The sequence below is a fragment of the Podarcis melisellensis genome, assembly GCF_964234715.1.
Source record: "Podarcis melisellensis genome assembly, chromosome: 2".
NCBI lineage: Eukaryota > Metazoa > Chordata > Lepidosauria > Squamata > Lacertidae > Podarcis > Podarcis melisellensis.
In genome coordinates, this window is record NC_138529.1 from 91,308,534 (window position 1) to 91,330,668 (window position 22,135).

Sequence of the window (22,135 nt, forward strand, 5' to 3'; positions counted from 1 at the left end):
TTGCAAACGTAACACAACAAACAACACAAGCAACACAATGAACAGTATACTAGATAGCACTGCGATTCTTATTGCCTAATATACATAATTTAATACAACAAAAACAAAATGTGTACACTTGTAAATTCTCTAATATATAGGCTTATTATACTTCTACGGGCTTTCAAAGATTGACAGACGTGTGTTATCTGGAATGGTGAGGCTAGTTTCAAAGAGTTAAGTCTAACGTTAGTGCATTACTTATAAAAGTCAGTGTCAATTGATTCTGTTTAACATCTTTTTAATGAATATGCTAATTCCCTTTTATTATACTAAATTGCTTGAATGATACTCTGTGGTATTCTTTGACTCCATGAAGTGCTACTTTCGAGACATGCTCAGGTCTCAGTGTCAAAAGTTCCTGAAAGGAGTCTGAGTTGCATGTGTGAACTGCACATTTCATTACACTTCAAACACCCCCGTTCAAAACCACATCAGGGGGTTAAAGGTCATAACCCAGAACTTTAAATTTGGCCCTGAATGAATGGAAAGCTAAATTGTGTGGGCAGATAAACCTTTATAAGTTTTTTAAATAGACTTTGCATCTCATTTAATTTAACTGAGTTTTAATCCTCTTATTAAGCACTTATTAACCTTCAGAAAATGTTTTTATATTCAGTGCCCACATCCAGCATGTTATGTTGTGAACTGCCCTGTGATCTTCAGATGAAGGGTGGTATACAAATTAAATAAATGATATAGAATAATCCATCTTGCAAAGGAGCTTGCTAGCAAGGCAAAATTGTTCTTCAGCCCTGCCCATGTGGTTCTGCCCATGTGGTTCTGCACTGCGGAATATGATTACGGTTAAGTCTAAGCTGCCATGTTGACAAATGTATTTCTTCCTTGCTTAGTGTTCATATTACCTCCTACCACTTACTATTTAAAAAAAATCTTGGGGTTTAAAGACTACATTTTAAAAATTACATTGGGAAAACATGTTATGAAACACTTTCCCAAGTCATTTGTTCAACAGAGGTCTCTTATACAGGGAGCAAACATTGACCCAGTGGCTGAACGTTTGAAATGTTGTTAATAGCCTAGTTATGTTTTGAAGGAATATTGTTATTTTTCTTGATTTTGGTGATCTCATAATTTTGCTTACGTATAAATTAATATCCACAGTACTATGAAAATGTCATGCAATGGACACTGTATCAAGGGTACCTGGTTACTGACTCATTTAGCATCTCTTGTTCACGAGATAGAAAAAGGCACTATCAAAACTAGCAATATGAAATGAGTGGTGGTGGACTATTCAGGAATTAAAGCTGATGCACAATTTGACATGCCACTTCTTAACAAGAATGGGCTACAAAGGTCATGTTCCACAAATATCCAAGAACAGACTTTGGCTACAGCTTGTAGTTAGAATGGAAATAACTGGATCACAAACCCAGGTTCGGACAAGCTAAGCCAAACTTTGGTTTGTGGTATAGGTGTAAAAAAGAACAAGGAAGATTAAAGCAGCTGTAAGCTCCTCTCTGAGGCCAACCACATCCGCTTGCCCCTGCAACCATGGGTGCCCAGGACTGCACACCGTCACCGGGGCAAGCATGCACACCATGGGTTGCACGCGCTACATCATCACACCCCATAGCATGCTGACGTCACTTGCACACATAATGGGGCATGGCCACATAGCGAGCACATGCCAGGGGGCATGATGATGTAGTGTGCACATGACCCACAGCATGTACGCGTGGCCACACTACACTTTGTGGGTGCCCAGCCCCTCATTTAAAATGTGGGAGCCACGGCAGCCCAATTCTCGGGAACTTGGTGCTATGTTGAATCCTGTATGTTCCCATGCTCCTGGCAAGCTAAAGTTTAGCTTTCCAAGATGTGCAAACCAGGACAAAGCTGCTCTTAATTAGTAATTGAACAGGAATATTCTGAACTGTGCACAGTTTTCAAATCATGGTTTAGAATAAATTCCTGGTTTTAAGCTAACAATAGTTTGTTTGATTCAGGTGTCATAGAAACCTATGTTAATCAGATCCCATTTAAGGCAAGAGAAAATCTGCTCTATAACAGAGGGATCAGAAGAGAATGCAGCATGTTCCTAATTTAGAAACCATAAAGGATTAGGATTGTGGCATCTAGATTATCTCCCAGAAAACCCAGAATTTAATTTCCAAATGTGAAATCACTGCCATCAGTCTTGACTTTCTGATAACCATAATCAGATAATAAATACACTTGGCTGGTAAACATTTGTCTTATACATACCAGTGCAGATTCCCCACCCCACACCCCAAATGTGAAGCAACAGTAAAATCAAGGTGAAGGAATCTAATGCCTAGCTAAATAAATAAATATTTTAAAGACTGCATCCTCAAAAAGCCTAATGAACTTCCTATAACAGTTTACAGTGGTACCTCAGGTTACATACGCTTCAGGTTACAGACTCCGCTAACCCAGAAATATTACCTCGGGTTAAGAACTTTGCTTCAGGATGAGAACAGAAATCGTGCAGCTGCAGCGCAGCAGCAGCAGGAGGCCCCATTAGCTAAAGTGGTGCTTCAGGTTAAGAACAGTTTCAGGTTAAGAACAGACCTCCAGAACGAATTAAGTTCTTAACCTGAGATATTTACAAGAACAGATTATATACTGAATTTTTAAAATTAAATTAGAAAATTCATTGTGCAACCAATTCTGGAGAAATTTCTTTTGCACAGGGGTTGGAGAGAACCTCTTTTGCACACATTGGTCAACACTTCTTTTTTTTTCTTAAAAGACATGCACAGAAAATACATTTGGAATCTCTGCCAAGGTAGTGACAGCTGAAGGATGGATCAAATCTGATACCTGGAATACACAAGGATATTGTCTGAAAAGGGGAGGGAATGAATGACAACAGCCATGGGTGACACAACACAAAGGAAAATTAATCAAAAGCAGGACATGTAGTCAATATTGTCTTTGCGTTCATTAGCCAGTACCAAAATGAATAATGGGGTTGCACCACTGTGACTCCATGGCTCGATATTAGTTGAAGCTCTTTCTACGCATGTCAATCCCTCTGGTTTCTCCAGATTAAGATGATGATTTTGTAATAAAATGCAGAGTAAGGTATTTATCACTATGAAAGTAGAGAGAAGGAAAATAACTTTTAATGTAATGCAAAATTAGCACCATCCAGATGTTGTTAGACTATGGTTCCCATCATCCTCACCACTGGCATAGCTGGCTGGGGCTGACAGGAGTCCAACAACTTCTGGAGCAATACAGGTTTTCCATACCTGTTTTTAAGACATATCCTACTGTAAGAGGAGCTGAGAAACTCCAGTAAGGGGCAAACAATTAGTGTGCAACCTCTATGTAAGTGTTAGACTTCCAAACAAAATTAGTAAGTATGTGTACTTTGGAAAAAGTAAGTTTACTTCAGTGGACTCTACACAGAGTCTCAGTGGCCAGGCTACCCAATTAGGGTGTGTGGGTTTCTTTTAATTAAAGTATAAACAAAACAATGATTTCCAGCTGCTTATAAGAACCAGTTTAGCGGTGTTTGCCTTGATTTTTAGTCACTTCTAAAGAATAACAACAAAATAAAGAACTTTTGCTTTGCGTTACGAAATGCTGCATCACATTGTGACTTCACAGACTAAAAATGAATAAATCATGCTATCCTTGAGATATTTCCTTTCCCAGTAAAATATAGTCAAGTGTGATCCGCCAAGATGCCCCCAACTCAAAGAGGTAATGGCCATAGTTTCTGGTTCGTCAAGCAAGCAGATGGTGAGGCAGGGTAAGATTAAGGTGTGAATTCAGGACCATGGATATGAGGACCTTCATATGTGGATGAACACTGAGATTGTCACTCGGAGTGCTGCCTCCTGGCCTGGTACCTTCTTCTGCAAATGCACTGACCCCCACAATGGAACAGTGGACCAGCCATTAGAGCCACATTACTTGAGCAACCTATGCACAATCACATTTCATAACTGCACAAGTGGGGCAGACAAAATGGTTACATGGAGCAGTTCACTGCTCCAATTTTCTATTATCACAAAGATGACACCTCCCCCTGTCAACTGAAGGAAGTCCAGTCAGTTCCGTGGCTGCTTCTCTTGATATGCTAAACAAAGCAGCTGTGTCTAGACTCAAAGGAAAATCCTTCCCATTCTTTTGAACACAACTTACAAACCAGTTTTTGAAAATAAAAATGCCATTCTTGACATTTCTAGATTTGCAGGCAAAGAATTTCAGGAAAATTTCAAATGTTTTTCAGTATCCCAGCCAGAAGTCCCCTGTCCAATGGCACACTGATGGTGAAGTTGTCAGTTCTTATATGCCACCAAGAACCCTGTGAATGTGTTGGTAGTTTTTCAACCACTGTTTGGCCTATGCTCCAAGATGCAGGGACACATTCTCCCTTCTCCTCACACACATCTTCACCATAAACAGAATATGCTTGTAATTACTATACGGTTAGAATTGCATGCAATGTCTTGCAGATTTGGGTGGCATATACTGCTGCTTCAGCTTCCTCTATATCATCATCATCATCATCAATTTTTATTTGTATCCCGCCATCCCAGGCCGAAACTGGGCTCAGGGTGGCTAACATCAGATATATAACATTGGTACAAAATCAAACAATAATTAAGTTACCTCCTAAAAACAAGTCAGGATCAAATTAAAATCTAATTAGATGGCTTTCTGCAGGATTAGGGTTGGGAACAGTAAATGCTCATCAGGCTCAGGCGTTTACGTTGTTCTTATATGGGCCTGTTAGAATGCTGGGAGGCCTCTTTCATACTAGTTCTTATACAAAAAGGGAAAGGGAGTCAGGCTGAGCCCTGACCAAAGGCCTGGCGGAACAACTCCGTCTTGCGGGCCCTGCGGAAAAATGTCAAATCCCGCAGGGCCCTGATCTCTTGTGGCAGAGCGTTCCACCAGGCCGGAGCCAAGGCCGAGGCAAGCCTAATCTCCCTGAGGATCTCCAAGATGTTATTATTTGCTAAACATATCCCACAATTTGCACACAGGGACAAACTTGTCTCTCCAAACTGAGATCTTTATTAATTCTTTTGAAAGAGGCCAGTGACACGGCACACCAACAAGGGCATATATTGTGAAACAAGAAAAATTGTCATGCGAAGTCCTTGATTTTTACCAACGGAATCAATGCATTGAGGGGACAGAGTGGCTTTGGTGCTCTCCTGGCAGCATTGCTGCTCAACAGGATGGGGTGACGTGATAGTGAGGTCAGGGGAGGTCAGGCTGGCAGCAGCATTATTCTGCAAGTGCACACACACACACCTGAGAGTTGTTAATGGGCAAATTTAAATAGGCAAACAATATTGGAAAGGAAGAAAACACCAAGCTTTTTCAAGTTTATTATACAATGTTCAGGATTACCATTGTAGTAGGATGCAATCCTAACCTTGTTTAGCAGAGACTCAATGGAATTTATTCATCACTAGACATGCCCTTAGATGTTCTTTGCATCAATTTGGGACTGCTGCCAAATCTAAATAATCATGTATCTCATGCTGTAATCTTCCATTCATATTGTTAGAACAATCTCCTTTTTTCCTCACCTTAGCCTTTTCACCTTCCTCTGAAGAGCTATCTGCAATTTCTCCATACGTATCTTTCACTTTTGCATAGCCTCAAGGCTCCTTATTCTGTTTACAGACAATTTAACAGAAAATAGAGCCAGACAGATGTGGCTTTATATCAGTATATAAAAAGTGATTAAACAAAGCAAAAATACCCCCCCACACACATACCCAAAAAACAAATATTGTCCTTTTGCCCATTTAGGGCCAACAGTCACATGCTGTGTCTTCATATAATCCTAATCTATGAAAACAATTCCAATTCTCATTCCTCCTTGTTAATACTGTTATTACCGAACAACCCTCTCTTATATAGAACTGGATGCATTAGGCTCACAGATACATGTGTGTTTATTGTATCAAGATGGTTCTGAAAAAAAAGCCAGAATTGTTTTCTTTTACAGTGGTACCTCGGGTTAAGTACTTAATTCGTTCTGGAGGTCTGTTCTTAACCTGAAACTGTTCTTAACCTGAAGCACCACTTTAGCTAATGGGGCCTCCTGCTGCCGCCGCGCCACCGGAGCACGATTTCTGTTCTTATCCTGAAGCAAGGTTCTTAACCTGAAGCACTATTTCTGGGTTAGCGGAGTGTGTAACCTGAAGCGTATGTAACCTGAAGCGTATGCAACCCGAGGTACCACTGTACTAGAATGAACCTGTAGGGCGTGTGATACCCGCTTGTTGCCTGCAAGAACTGCAGGAGCAAACCACAGGAAGCAGGAGACTCAGCAAGAGACAAGAGCTGTTTGTGCAGTCCAGGGGGGTACTACACATTGTGTTTGAGAACCAAAGCAGACTTTTCAAGCTAAGCAGAAGAAAACATAGAAGCTTGCCTGGGGAGAAAATAAAAATAGTGGGCAACACCTACTCTTCTGAATTGTAGGACTGTTTTTTACATCACACTAATTACAAATTAGCAAAAGATCACAGAACAGTCAGCTTGAAGGGAGAAGAGCAGTTTCCTTACTTCTCAATCCAAATGGATTAAGCAAGCTCCAAATCTGTAACTAAGACCTGGTTCTTAACAGTCAGGCATCTCTTCTTGGACCTGGAGGTCCTTGCATTGGCACACATTTTAAATGAGATAAATCACTTGAAGTTGATTTCTGAGGATCATAAACTTGGATGGGAGACTTCTAACCCCTTCCTGATGCAGGACACCCAGAGCTACAGCATCTAAAACAAATGATTGTCCCGCCTTTGCTTGCAAACCTGCAGTGAGGGAGAGTCCGCCCACCCACTGCCTTTGGCAATTGGTTCCATTGACCAAATACCATTAATTTCATCCACTTATTTCAACCACATTGTGACATCTCACCATTGCCCTCATCTGTACCTGCTGCAATTTGTCTAGATTCTTCTTGAAGTGTGATGCCAAGAACTTGATACAGCACTCCAGATAAGATCTGACTAGCATATTACATCCTATGACTTGGGAACTGCAGTTCTATTAAAATCATGCTACCATTTCTCTCTCCATCTTTTTTGGCAGAAACACCACTGTCAAAACATGTTCAGTTTATGATCAGCTGCAATTCCAAGATCATTTTTACATGTATGACTGCCAAGCCTCATGCTATACGCTTGATTCTGAAATTCTCCTCTAAATCAGTGGTTGTCAACCTGGTCCCTACTGCCAACTAGTGGGCATTTCAGGATTCTAGGTGGGCGGTAGGGGGTTCTACAGCACGAGCTGAATCCTCCTTCCATCGAGCACTGGTGGGCAGTAAGGAAATTTCAGCATCAAGAAAGATGCATTAGTGGGCGGTAGGTATAAAAAAGTTGACTACCCCTGGTCTAAATGAAGGCATGGGGACTAGGCACTCTCATGAATGGGGTTTGCACATGTGCCACTAAACCATTTTCAAGTACAGCATTTTAGTATTGCAGGCTATGTGAGATACATCCTTATAAAGTATGGTGTCACTTCCTTTTAATTCTATGTACATGAGAGTGTCAAGTGAATGAAGCTTAGGATCCCTTAATTTCTTGCATGAGCTACCTTTCCTTGCAGCACTTTTCCAATTGCCAAGGTTCTACAACAGTGATGGATGCAGATACATTTTGCACAAACGTCTAGAATATTACACAGTACAGTAAAACATTCCTGATAATATGTAGGTAAGCTATTGCTTAGCAAATGATTTCCAATGCAGCCTACACACTGTACTCTCTGTGATGCAGAAAAAAAACCTTTGCTAACTCTACTAAGGGCAGTGAAGTACACGAATGACTTTTCTTTGCAAATCATGTACAAATTTAGTCAGCAATATGGCAACCACCACATAAGAAGTGTATGACATACCAAGTCAAGAGATGTCACAAATTTTGCAGCTAATAGTAAAGTATAATTTTAGTAACATTCTTTTCCTGGACATTTTAATGACGGAACATAGTATTATGGCCATACATTTTATGTTGTCCTTATTTTTTAAAAAACACACTATTCATTTAAAATATCAAAGCAGTTTACACCAACCATACACATATATGCTAAAATGTTTTTTTAAAAAATCAAGATATTAAGAAAGATATTTTCTTAATTGCCTGCATAAGCTTAGCGGCATAAAAAGTTTTCAGCAGACTTTTGGCAAAGCATTCCACAGGGATAGGACAATGAGACTAAAGGCTCATTTTTTGTTGTTGTTGCTGTCAGATGAGACTTACCAACTTGGGGGAATTATGGTAGAATGGCATAAACTGGGCAACAAAAGACAATACAAAACCAGCTAAATGTAAGTACAGTTGAGTTAAATTATTTCAATAAAATATCTGAACACAGAAGTTGGATTATCACTTACAAAGTTAGACAGAATGCTTCCTACAAATATTCTGTTTCTGCTCCCTTCCCCCTAAGTCAAAGGACTGCAGGATTTGAAAAAATAAATCAAAGCTGAAAACTCGGGGTAAGTTTTTCAAAGATTTCTGCTGAAAGTTCCTTCAGGTCTACATGTGGCTATAGGTCATTACAGTAGCAAAGGTCCATTTAATAACAATGTCCTTTTCTTGCATGGAACAATGCTGTCTTCTGACTTCTTCCAAAGCCTGATTGCTTCTTCCACTTTCCAGGCCATCCCAGGGACCACTCGGGGAAGTACAGATAATTTAGCACTTATCAGACTATCTGAAGACAGTGCTGAACAAGTGAACTGCTATTTCCACCATAATCCTCCCTCAGCTGGCAGTAGTCACAGAGTAGTAATATGTTCACCTGCCAATGCACAGCCCTGTTTTTAACAGCAGCATTTCAGAGGCTCTGTACACAGCTCCATGCCCACTGTCAGTCTGGAGTTGAGACAATCAAAGTATACTGGTGGTAGCACAAAGAACATGAGGTTGAGAGTAGAGTCACAGGAATCGAGTATCAAGTTGGCAAGAGGAGCAACGGCAAGATAACAATAGGCATTTTCAAATAGCTAAAGTGCTGTCACACGGAAAGTGCAGCAAGCTTGTTTTCTGCTGCTCCAGAGAGTAGGACCCAAACACATGGATTCAAACGACAAGAAAAGAGTTTCTGACTAAACATTAGTCAGTAAGAACTTACAGTGGTACCTCAGGTTAAGTACTTAATTCGTTCCAGAGGTCTGGACTTAACCTGAAACTGTTCTTAACCTGAAGCACCACTTTAGCTAATGGGGCCTCCTGCTGCTGCCACTGCACCGCCGGAGCACAATTTCTGTTCTCATCCTGAAGCAAAGTTCTTAACCTGAGGTAATATTTCTGGGTTAGCGGAGTCTGTAACCTGAAGTGTATGTAACCTGAAGCGTATGTAACCTCAGGTACCACTGTACTGTAAGAACTGTTCAGTAAGAACAGTTTCCTACAGTGCTGGACTCTCCTTCATTTCAAGTTTTCAAACAGAGGTTGGATGGCCATCTGTTAGGGATTCTTAAGCTGTGATTCCTGCATAGCAGGAGATTGGACGATGACAATTTGGGCCCTTCCAGCTCTATTAATTTATTATTCTATCCTACTCACTGGGTTAGACCTAAAGGAAGGATCACTTAGGATACACTGCAGTAAGACAGTCTTGAGGTGACCAGTGCCAAGATCACAGTGGCCAAGCTATCTTGGTTCAGGAATAGCCACAGCTGTATTACCAACCAAAGCTGGTAAAAGGTACTCCTAGCTACTGAGGCCGCATGTGCCTCAAGTGACGAAGACAGAACCAGGAGCACCCCAAACCTATGTCTAAAGGTATTAAACAGATGAAAGCAGCAGAAAAGAATACCAGTACCATTTAACTGCAAATATATGTGTTTTTCATGTCTTCATGTGGAGTAAAATACTTTTGTTTACTACCTAACATAGACATGAAAACCAAGCTTTGCATTAGAGCAACAATTAGGAATCAATATCTCCATTAACAGCATTTTCAGTGCCTAAGTCATCTGATAGTTAAAGAAAACAATCAGCATACTACAGACAACTATGCAGAAGAATCCTGCCAAACTAAATTACATGGCAAAATGTTGTCTGAAGGAGTCTAAATTACCAGAAAAATAAATCATGGCAGTAAAGGAAGGAAACCAGGGAGACTTTACAATCATCTTTCCATTGCTAGCAAGATTACCCATTGTCATACAACTGAAAATTAGTTTGACCTTTGCAGGATTCCAGGCCTGCGTTTTGTTTTTCCACTTGACTTGAGAATACAATGAAGTCAGTTTAAGCACATTGCTCCTCATTCTCAGATGTATCTGACTACTGGTTTTTCACCTTACATCTGCAATTACTAGTGACATATCAAATATTAAGCTCACCTCACCAATTCTTTTATCAAAAGTAGTATGTTTCCGGAATTTTATATGAAATGTGCTTGGCTGTATTTTTCCCTCCTGGTACCTGTGTGTTCAAACTGCAAGATACTATGTTCTTCTTCTATAAATAAATCTTTGGCACTCTGTGTTAACCATGACACCAACTTTGTTATTCCTCTGAGTTTAAAAATGAAGAGGGTGCATTAATTTTCAGATACTTGTGAATAAAATATGAACAGGGAACATTCATTTATTAGAATGCTGAACATTGGAAGCAGAAGGTCTCAGCAGTCAAACTGTTCTCAGATGAATGAGCTCTGGGTAGTACCACACATTTTACCTGGTATTAGTGCAGCTTTTTGAAGTACAGGAAAACCAAATCCATGGTTAGCTGAGAAAGCAGAGTTAGAGGTTATGTGATCCACTTAAAGGCAGGGGAGATATTTAAGAGAGGAGAGCAGGAACAAAGAATCATCAGTCTATCAGAAGGGGAAAAAACTAAGGTATAGAGGAAACAAACAGGTAATGTGTAAACTGTCCTAGGCACAGACAATAGAATGGGCATCTGTTTGCAATTCAGGAGCTTAGTGGCTTGCTGGACAGAGCTTGTAACAGGTAACCCTGCAGCTGGTGTTGAGGAACACCGAAAGCAGAAGCAACAACAAAAATTCCCAGTCATCTCTGGAAGATCTCTTTTTTTCATACTTATCTTCTTGATTTGAGTATTATCTCAAAAGCTTTAAAACATCAGTCTTTATCAAGCTGAGCAGACACATTACAAAAAGACATCTGGCTGAGATTATATTTTAGGAAATACCCAAGTTTCCGATAAATGCTTACAGTTGCCTTTCCTTACTCCATAACCAAAATGTACTCTGACTTAATGTTCTCACCACAAGATTGGATTGAAAAATTAGCAGCATCTGACAACACCCAACATGCGAATACAGAACAAAGCCAAAAATTGAATTACTGGCAATTATGTTAGTAAACAAGGACTTGCTTTTAAAAAAACTTTTCTGCAAGCAATGTCTTCATCATGGCCACATTTTGAAAGCACCAGAGTAATAGGTATCACGGGAACCTTGGCTTCATCAAGAACTGGCATGATTTGGCTGTTCCAAACAGAAGAAGAGAAAGCGGAAGTAGAAGATGGGAGAACAGAAAGCGGGCCCCTAGGGAACTCTAGATGACAGAGGAAAGAAGCAGCACTGCCAGCTCTCTTCCCTGCCCTTCCTGCAGAGTGAACAGTCTTAGGGGTGAGGGAGAGAGACCTTGACCAGCCAGAGCCTGGACAGGAAGTGATGGTGCCAGAGCTGGAGGCAAAGGGGCAGAAGACAACCTTGCCGCCAAGATCCCATTGTCACCTTCGTAGGTGGGATCAGAGGCATCCACCCCAACAGAGCATATGAGTGCAGCAGGCTCAAAGAGCAAGAGAGTCCTATAACTGAACCTACCAGGTGTCATCTTTAAAAGCTTGGCAAAAGGGACACCTTCATCACTTCTGTTTTTATGAACCTCTTGCCTTGCTCATGTACCTTGAAATCTTGCATTCTGGACCTTGTGTTTTCTGCTCAGCCTGGACGGCTATTTGCCTGAAGACCTCTTCCTTATTTGCAAGAGTCATTGCGTTTTGAGATGGAAGCCTGACATAAACCCTATTGACAGTGAAATCCTTTATCCTTCCTCAGAAACGCCATGGTGCATCTGCAGCATACCTTCATATGGCCCAGCTGCAACAAAACATGCCTGCCCCATACCTTAGATAACATTTTAACGGTTACCAAATTTTAGGAGAGAAAAGGGAAATCATAACACCTACTCATTGGCTCACTCATTCTTTGCTAATTTGGTCAAGTTTCCTTATTCCCAAGAGTCACATAAAGAACAACATACATTGCTAATACATCACTGTTGGACAATCCTGTTTCTAAATCCACACGAGACTGTGCAAGCTTTAGTTTACACAGCCACAGACCCTAGTAGCAACCAATTAAAAATCAAAATCATATTGGATCTAGGAAATCATGCCTCTACCCCACTCTATACAACATCTGAAATCATCTTCATCTCTGGAGGTCACAGCTCAAGTGCATGTTGGCAGTTAAGGTTTGTCTTTATCCCTCAGGTGGCGCAATGGGTCAGGGCACCTGGCTGCTAACCAGAAGGTTGGTGGTTCAAGCCCACACAGGGATGACTGTGGGCAGGATTCCTGCATTGCAGGGGGTTGGACTAGATGACCCTCAGGGTCCCTTCCAACTCTACAATTCTATGAAGACAGGAAGAGCTGAGGAGAACAGCAAGGAATGTGGTAAGATTTACAGTATGTCTATTAATATGTTAACAAGTGACATGTGTGCGACAACCTGCATTATATATGTAATCACAAATACTGGCTGCATTAATTTCAAATGAAAACCAAAGCTGAAACATTGTTTTTAGACAGAACTTGAATAACTACATCTAGCTGAATATAAAACAGAATAAAGTTTTCCCGGATGGTAAAGGATAGCTATATAATGAAAATAACCATTCAAATATGCTAAAAATAATGGAAAATGTTGCAATTCAAAGTGACCTGCATTTTCAAATTACCAATCTGCTGCATCTATTTAAAAAACTAATTTGTATGCATACCTCAAGGCCTGGTTTGAAATCCTGCTTAAAATGCCTTCCTACAATCTGCTAAGAGTGATTCTTACTCCTTTACTTGCACACATGTTCAGCAGAGGGCATTCTGTAGCTGCGCAGTTAAATGATACCCACACAAGAGATCACTCCTATTAAAGTCTGATGCATTTAACCCTTCTTTTTTTAAAAAATGTGTGTTCTTCTGTTAACTACTAAACAAGTACTTTTCCCCCCATGAGCTAGCAGCTGACTCATGTTCAAAAATGTACTTGAAAAGCTGAGAGAGTAAAACAGCAACTGAACTCTGCCATTTTTATTTATTTTTTTTTTTAAAAAAAGCTTTTACCAATAAAGCATCAGTCAGCAACAGAAGTTGGTGGCACTATCTGCTGAAATCTGCTCAACAGTCACCAAAAATGGAAAGCAGAGTCCTGAGGAAATAAAGACGTAACTACTTAGAGCTTCTCAACTCTGTTGGAGCCATTAAGCATCAACTGCAGTTAAACCTAGACTATAGCTAAACGTAAAAGGAAGAAAGCTGGCATATCATTTTAAAGTATGAAAGCTTAAGTGCATATTTAGCTAAGTTGTATAGAATAAACTGAAGGTGTAGGTCAAAGGAGAAAATCCTTAAAATGCAGATTTAGTCAAGTTTAAGATGCGTCAGGTTATGTTTCCACAAAGAAACTCATGTGGCTGTTAAGTATTTCTACTTGGGATCCTGCTCACACCTGCCAAGTTGTTCATTCAATAACATCTGCCTGGTTTGTGTTTGCAAACTATGCACATCCAAGCACTTTGAACACAGCTGCCTTGTACTATTTCAGCCTTCTAAATAAACTCATAGAGTTATTAGCCTGCTCTGGTACAAGTAAAGACCTTGGTAGGATGGCTACAAAGAACAGCAAGGTGGTCTAAGGCAATGGAACTAGAGAGTTAAGGAAAGGGGAGCATTTTGATCCTGCAGAGCTATGGGTTTATGAGTTTGGTAATTTTCAGGAAGTGGGTGAGTGTTCTCTAGTTGCACCAAACTTGCAGAGATTATATGTGCTGCTTAATTTTCAGAACGGACTGACGGCTATGCCTTCCGTGTTGTTAGTCTTTCTCCTTAATTCTGTGATAGTGGCAGGCAGCACTTGCTTGGACGAAAGAGGGCAGCACTCTGCACAGTCAGATGCTCCTTGCAGGCTAGTATAATGTTTATTATTACTTTCCTATCAAGCCTGGACATAACTTGTGGACCCCCAGGAAACGATATTATGAACCAGCGGTATCCATGCCACATCACTATGATACAATGTTTTAAGCAGCTGACTCGATAATCTAATTATGACTGTGGTAGTAAAGCTACAACCAGGCTGTATAATTTTCAGACTGAAGCAGGGGGCTCTCAAAGGATAAGGACAAGGGCCAGTGGAAGCAGCAGAGGAAGAGAAGGCCTAGATCTAATTTTAGAAACTACCATCAATCCTGTTATGTTTATTCATTTTGGAATCCCTCAAGAATGATTTAGTAAACCTTGAGAGATGGTTGTTGTGGCTTTACCATACCATCAATTCTAAAACGACACACTTTTCAGGTTGTGTACAAATGTATGGTGTCAAAAGCTGATAGACTGGATATTAAGAATAAACCACAAAGACTTTAAAGGGTTTTTATAAATGGCAGCAGAGTTTTAGGAGTACAGGTATTAGATTATTATAGATTCTGATGTCAACAGAACAATGCAGATGACAGTATACAATTTTGTTTTGCTGTTTTAAAAAATGGTTTGTGCTTATCTACAAACCTAATGAGTTTTCTATAACACTGGCTTAAAAAATAAATACACGTGCCTAGCTTTGACCAACTGCAAGCTACCTGATCAACCTTACACACGACCATGTGAAAATAAATTGTCATTCTAGGCAATTGTCATTCTCACAGTTCATATGCAGCACTGTATATTGTGGGGCCTTTCAGTAATTAGTATGGGTTGAAAAACAAATAATATTTACGTATAAATGCCTCAAAATTCAAAATTTGACATGAGGCAAACTCATATGAATGTTGTCTTCCATTTTTTCCTATCTTGGCATTCAAATATTACTTTGATTCAACTATGTTTTAGTCAGAGTAACCCTAATTTGTTCATTAACTTTAACATGTAAAAATCTTTTTTTTTAATGCCTTAGTGGAAGCAGCTAGTGTCAAACCTGCTAATGATACAAAAAACTGAAATTACAAACACTTTAGTGGGGAGAACTAAAATTAAAAGTTTCTTACTTAGATTGGAATACTGGTTTCAAAACTAGTTTCAAAACCACAGAACATAAAATCAAAGTAAAGAAAAACAAGTGACTCAGGAGAAGATAATAATCACTCAATTTTGTGCAGGTGAAATACTGCACCCTGAAATAATGCATTTAGTTCTTACCATTTCAGGAAAAGTAGAGCAGAACTATAGAAGAGTCAAAGAGAAGAGCCATGCAAATTGGCTGTGCTCGTTTCATTTACAGCAAAGGTATGCAGGCAAGAAGCAATTAATATATGGTGAATTAGACTTAACAGTTAAGAATAACAGAGTTGATAATCAAATAAATGAATTACCAGTGGTAAAGTATTTACGTCCATATTTGTATTTATCACTACAATAACATCAAGAATGCCCAAAGTAAAACTCCTGGCAATTAGCTTAAATTACAGTCAAAATTTGACATTGGTGTATTTCATATACTTCCTGTTTCTTGCTTATGTTTATGAGTACCGAGATGTCCACTACAACATGAATGATGTCTGAAGATGGCATATAATACCAACATTTGCAGGGAAGTGTTTCAAATACCTCTAGGATTATTGTTAGCCTTATAACAAAACCCACTTAAGCATATAGAGATGTGCCTCTCCATCCATACACCAGCGAGACTAGGGCTGCAATCCTTACACACTTAACAAAAACTAAGCCCCGCTGAACACAGCAGGGCTAAATTCCAAGTAAGCATGCATAGATTGTGCCATATGGCTATTCTGCTTACTCTACTACAACTGTATTATTTTTCATAAGACTCCTCTAGAGTAAATATGATGTTTATCATGTTTTATATTTGCCAGTGGTACTTAAGACAGATACTGCCAAGGCAATTTATTGCATAAAAATAGCATGCAAGATACCACAAACAACAACGATTCCTATAAATAAAACCAAATAGACTCTTAATGTGCAAATTGCAGCTACTCACAGTGTTGCAGGGGGAAAAGTACCTTCTGAAAAACAGCGCACAGATTATTTATTCACTAAAACATAGCACGGGATGCTATGACATTTTCCCAGCAAAAATGTAATCTCAAGTATGATTGCCAGGTTAACCCTTGAGAGAGCTCCGAATGTGACTTTTCTTATGTAGTGCAAAGCTAATGGAGGATATGCTCTGTAAAGTATCAAATATGAATGGAACTGCAAGTATCTGTACTGTAGAAGCAACATGGTAAACAGCAGACCAATAAAATCTCCCTCACAGACATGCACACAAACTATAAAGGGCTACTTTTTTGTAAACACACACACAGTGGAGGGGGCAAACCCTGCTACTGTATCTCCCACATGCAACCCCCCATAAGCTTACATTAAGGCCATTAAGCATGCGTGAGAACTGTATACATACACAGAGATAACAGGTATCTCTGAAGCAGATATTGTGATTGGTTTTGTGAAACAAACTATGGTTAATAAGCCAATAACAAATCTTGCTACAGCAAGCTGTTGTTTCTTTGCAGCAAAATGCCCTCTGCAATCTGCAGTTTAGGCACAACACTAAGCCAAGGATTGCTATCTGCTTCTTCTGCACATTAGTAGGAAACAGCAAAGCAGGCAATATCCATACATTCACACTAAATCCTTAACTATAGTTTGCTGCTACGTGTGTACAAGGCCAACATATTCCCTACCACGCTTTCCTCAGGAACTTTTCTGATAAAGGAATTCCTGGTTTCTCCTCTAACTTCATGAGCCCATCACAAAATATGCAAGTAAACAAAAAGCTTGTCTTCATATCTTATAAATCTCAATTGTATATGAAGTCTAATCCTTTATTTCCTAGATAGGGACTAGGTGAGGAGGCATTACTGGAAATCAGGACTGAGAACTGACAACAGTCTGAAGGCTTTGCTATACAGTAAAAAGGCATGTGGGAAGCTATAAAGCAGAATTACATGTTTGGGGAAAAGAATATATGGGTATAGTCTGTCCTGGACTCTTACCATTTTAGAGCTAAAAATAGAATGTACACTACTCCCAGGCATTTGAAGAAATGGAATGGTCAGTTTCACACCTTTCTTAAGTTGATTATATCCCTGAAGTTTTTTCTGCCAGCGTGGTGTGCTTTTAAACATATTGTTTATACTGTCTTGTATCACTGAATTTTTATTTTTGTATAAATATTTGTATATTTTCATCTGCTGTAATACATCAAATAGTTGTTCTAAGATAGTCAAAGTCAAAGAGGGACTTCTTCAACCTAATAAATCTGGAAATTTACTAGTCCTAATCAAAGAAGTTCTACTGAACTATCAGACTATCAGACTAACTTAGGGCCATTAATTTCAGTGAGTCTACTTTGAGTAGAACACAGCCGGTTACAACTCAAAGTATTAATGATTCATATGCATCTTCATGTTCAGGAGACTAGAGAAGGGTTGGCAAGATTTACCTCGCCTGGGCCGGTTCGCATCTGCGCAGACACGATTTCCAGCACCGCGGAAACGAGTCCCTGCTCTGTGTTGCACCAGTTTAGTACAGAGTGTGGGGACTTGCCAAGTGGGTGGCTAGATTCAGGGGCGGCTTGTGGGCCGTTTAAACAACCCCTGCGGGCCGCTTGTGGCCCATGGGCCACAAGTTGCCGACCCCTGGACTAGAGCAATGGTTTACAATCATTTGGGGCCCATGGGCACATTTGTATAAAGAAAAGGGTGTTGTGGGCATACACACGCTGTAAAATATTCTACTGGGTGCAACAGAATACTCTATTTCAAGGCTAATTTTGGCAGGAGGAAGAGTGCCATAGAAGGCACACTGCAGTTGCCAAAGAAAGCCTCTGTGAGTGGGTGTGCACCTGCCACATTGGTGACCCATGAGCTAGAGTAGGTCAGCTTAACTTCAGTATGACCAACAACCCCATCCCAGTTAAGTGGTATCAGAAACAAAAACTTAACATGAGTGTTGTGGAGACAGTCTTGCTAAAAAAAGCTGCCTATACTTACTCCCACTTTCTCCTTCCAAGCACCAGGCCCCTGACTCTCAGAAGAGGCTTTTTGGGGAACACAGAGAGATGCAATGGGGAGAAGGTAGGTAAGCACAGTTTTATAAATGCAAAAATTCTGGACCCAGATCTATATCTTAATTGTAAACATGGCATTATTGACTAAGAGAGCTAATGAGACTTGGGCTAAAAAGATAAATGAATAAAAGCAAAAGCCTTGTATTTTAGGCATGTGATCTTACATATTTATTAGCTTCAACAGAGAGCCTCCAAAGCGGAGCACACAAGACACAAAATCTACACTCTTCTCTATTCAGCTATGAGGGTAGGTGGACAGAGATACACATGGACTGACATCACCCAGTGGACATTTGTTGGAAGCAGGCTCCAAATGTAGAACAGGAAAGAGGCATGTGGCCAAGCTGTTTGCGAACATGTGGCTGGCGAGTTACCAATTGCAATTATTTTTTCCAAAAAGGACAAAGCATGTACTTCAGCCATGCTGTCCTCTTCCGCTTCATAGATACAAAAGGTATGCATTACAATTCCTGCTTTCAGCCAGAAGGCTAGACTCAACCAGAACAGTTATGACAAAAGGAGTGATTACATAAGCATAACCCAAGGGGATGTAGCAAGGGATATTCTTAACACTTTTGGAAAATGTTCTTAGCAAGAAGTGGGAAGAGGAAAACACAAGGGGTGGTTGCATGGCATGACTTCTTGCTACACAACACTAGTTAATTCACCTGAGCAACTGTGGAACTCAAGCAACAGTTTTAGGGATACATGCAATTTTAACTCTGATTTATGGGATTAATGAATGAAACCCCATATAAAAATGCACTCAGGATAGCAACCCCTCATCTGATTAATATGGTATCTTTTACTGCCTTGTGGCAATTATTGGCTACAGAAATGGCATGTGTAGCAACACTCGTAACCATGTTTCTGGTCCCATGAAACATATATGAATAGACCCACATGCACACACAAGTAACTAAGGAGGGTGATACATGTAAATAAAGTTAAGTAAGTGCATAAACAAAATGTGTACACCAGCAATAAATGAGAGTCAGTGCAGTATGCCAGATTTATACCACTGTTTTTGGTTCTGTGAAATGTGGGTCTGAATCATTACCCTGCCATGGCCCTGAGCAAATTATTTTCTTGGTCACAGTTCCACAGTCATAAAATGGGAATATTGTACATACTTCCAAGGATTATGTTAGGGCAAAGAGAATGAAAAACTGTAAAACATGTTGCATATTAGAAGTGTGATATGACTACTAAACAGTAGATGTAATTATTGTATTATGCAGAAGGGTGTGCACCTCTAGCACTAACGTACCTTTATCCTTCCATTTCTCCAATTCTGTCCAATATAATGTGTTTATACTCACTGGAAACAGATATAAATTATAGGGCCCATATAAGAATCAAGCTGTAGCTGCATTTAGTAGAGGCATCATCCTTAACCATCAATGAACAGTTTAAGCCCACAGGATAATGAACACAGTGAAATTGAGGCTAATGCAGCACATGAGAAGTGAGGAAATTAGAGGGGCTATTGTAAAGTCCTCAAATTCATTTATATCCAATTGATACAGTATTAAGAATGCTGGCTAACAATTTCCTGCAGAAAAAGCTTGTGTACTGCAGTCCTATTATTTTGGGATGAAATCCGGGCATAACACTAAAATGCTGATCAGCTCAGATTACTAAAAAGTAATAATTCTGAATTGAAATCTGAATTTTAAAAATTGAACTTGAAATCATAGATTAATCCATCCTTTAGAATGAACTGATTTTGCTACACTTCTGTGCATATCTTTAATTTAACTTAGACGGCCTCATTCTTTCTGTCTTCCAGTAATAAAATTTAAAAGACTGATATCTTATCAAGAAGCAGACATAGTGCTTCTACCAGTTGGAGGAGGGGAACACTGCTCAGTATTCCTGCCCAAGGCCCAAAGAGCCTTGCTCAGTATAGTTTGTCCACAGGCCTGAAAAGGTTAAAGAGCACTAGTAAGCACTTCTTCCAACTATTTTAAGCTACCAGCAATGCATTATTTCCCAACATCAGTCAAGCTAGAAAGTAATTTTGTCCACATTGCAAATGTTATACTGGATAGCTTCCTATGAATTCAGTGCTTAGGCCATGGCAAAGTCAATGAGAGTCTTTTAATTGGCTAAGCATCAGGTCTTCCATTATCCTATAAAATGCTTAGAGTACAGGTAGAATATTAGCATACACTCAGACAGACGCCACATGCTGCAAGAGAACAAAATCATTGTCTATTAAAGAGAAAGGTATTCCCGGAGGCTTCTGGTAGGGCTCTATGGAAGCAAGATGTTGAACTAGATGGATCTTTGGTCTGATGTACTAGAGCTCTTTTTATGTTCCCAACTAGTTCTGTAGAAGACATAAGAGGTGGAATAGGAATATTGTGACAAGCTGAATGGCCAAGCTTAAAAGCTTACAATGAGAAGGCAAAGGGTTATACATAAGGAGACATACATTTCCTGAAGTGCAATATATATGAGATTATGGAAAAACATGGTGGTGGTGGGAAATGAACAGCTATTGGGATGCTAAGGGTATCTATACCAATGAATAGCAGGTTTAGATATTCCTGTCAACTTTAACTGCAAAATGGAACCAAGTTTTCTAATCTATGATGTTAACACCTACAGAAAAACATCTGAATATGGTTATAGTCATAAACCAGATCAATGACCCAGTAAAGCTATTCATACCAGAAGTGAAAGATGCCTCATGCAGAAATCTGACAGCACACAACTGACAGCACACTGTATTTGGCCTGTGTGTACCATGCAACTGACAACTATTTCATCATCTAAAGTGTTTTAACAGCTTATAAATATGCCTTGCAATTTCACATTTTCAGTTTGCACACGACACAATTCCAACCACTGGTAAGGGAAACAGCACTTGTGGTTTGAGGAGGCACAGAAACAGTCTTGCTTATTTCCACAAGTGGCAGTAACTACCATTGTATTCCAATTTTAGACACTATACATGTGTGGCAAAGTACCACTGATTTCAATGGAACTTGCTTACATTAACTGTTTGTCTACAGCAGTCATAATTATCACTTCGGCGTTATAACACTCATGTCAAACCTTGTTGACTGGGTGTGTGTCAACTTATTCTTTCCTTACCAGCTGTGGCTTACAGCCTATTTCAGTTACAGAAGTACCCTCAGATAAACCACAGCAGCTGCTGGGTTGTTGTTTTTTTAAAGAAAAACATGCAGTAGTGTTGATCATGTGGTCCCCTAATATTAGGAATGAATCCAGATGGTGGCATTCAACTACTGTCAAACAGAAATGGTTTTGTAACTTGCATCCACAAGGCAAGAGAGATACTATGGAAATAACACAACTTCAAGCAATGATTGCCCATAAATTAACACAGGCACAGGCAGAGATTCTAAACTGCGCAGTTCAGCCTATAAAGAATGTGATGGAAACAAATGCTTCAAAATGCAGCAGAGCTGTTTCAAAACTACTTCCATTCCAACCCACTTAAAAATGTATGTCCACCTTCACCCCTGCTCAAAAGTTGGTCCCTGGAGAAGAAGCGGTAATTATTTCTAATTTAGTGTGTTTGGGGTCCCAAGCAATGAAATGTTTGTAGTTTTTGATTCACACTCAACCTAGCACTTTCAACAGCATCATTTATTATTCTAAAAGTAATAATTTCATTAAGGTAGTGCAGAAGTTTTAACACAAAATCTATAACATTAAAAAACCCAAAACCCAAAAATGATGTCTGGATTTATACAGATCCTTTTAAACACATTTCAAAAAGTAGCTTATTGGGGGGGGAGGGGAGATTAAACATAAATAAAATATATTTTCATGATTTTTGAATGAT

The 22,135-nt window shown here is 39.6% G+C and overlaps 1 protein-coding gene across 4 annotated transcripts in view; it reads right to left on the reverse strand.

Annotated features, from left to right (window-relative positions):
* The window catches only part of LOC309364369 (contactin-4), a 528,932-nt gene that overhangs the window by 504,123 nt on the left and 2,674 nt on the right, over nucleotides 1–22,135 (reverse strand). The gene's annotated exons all lie outside the window — the stretch shown is intronic.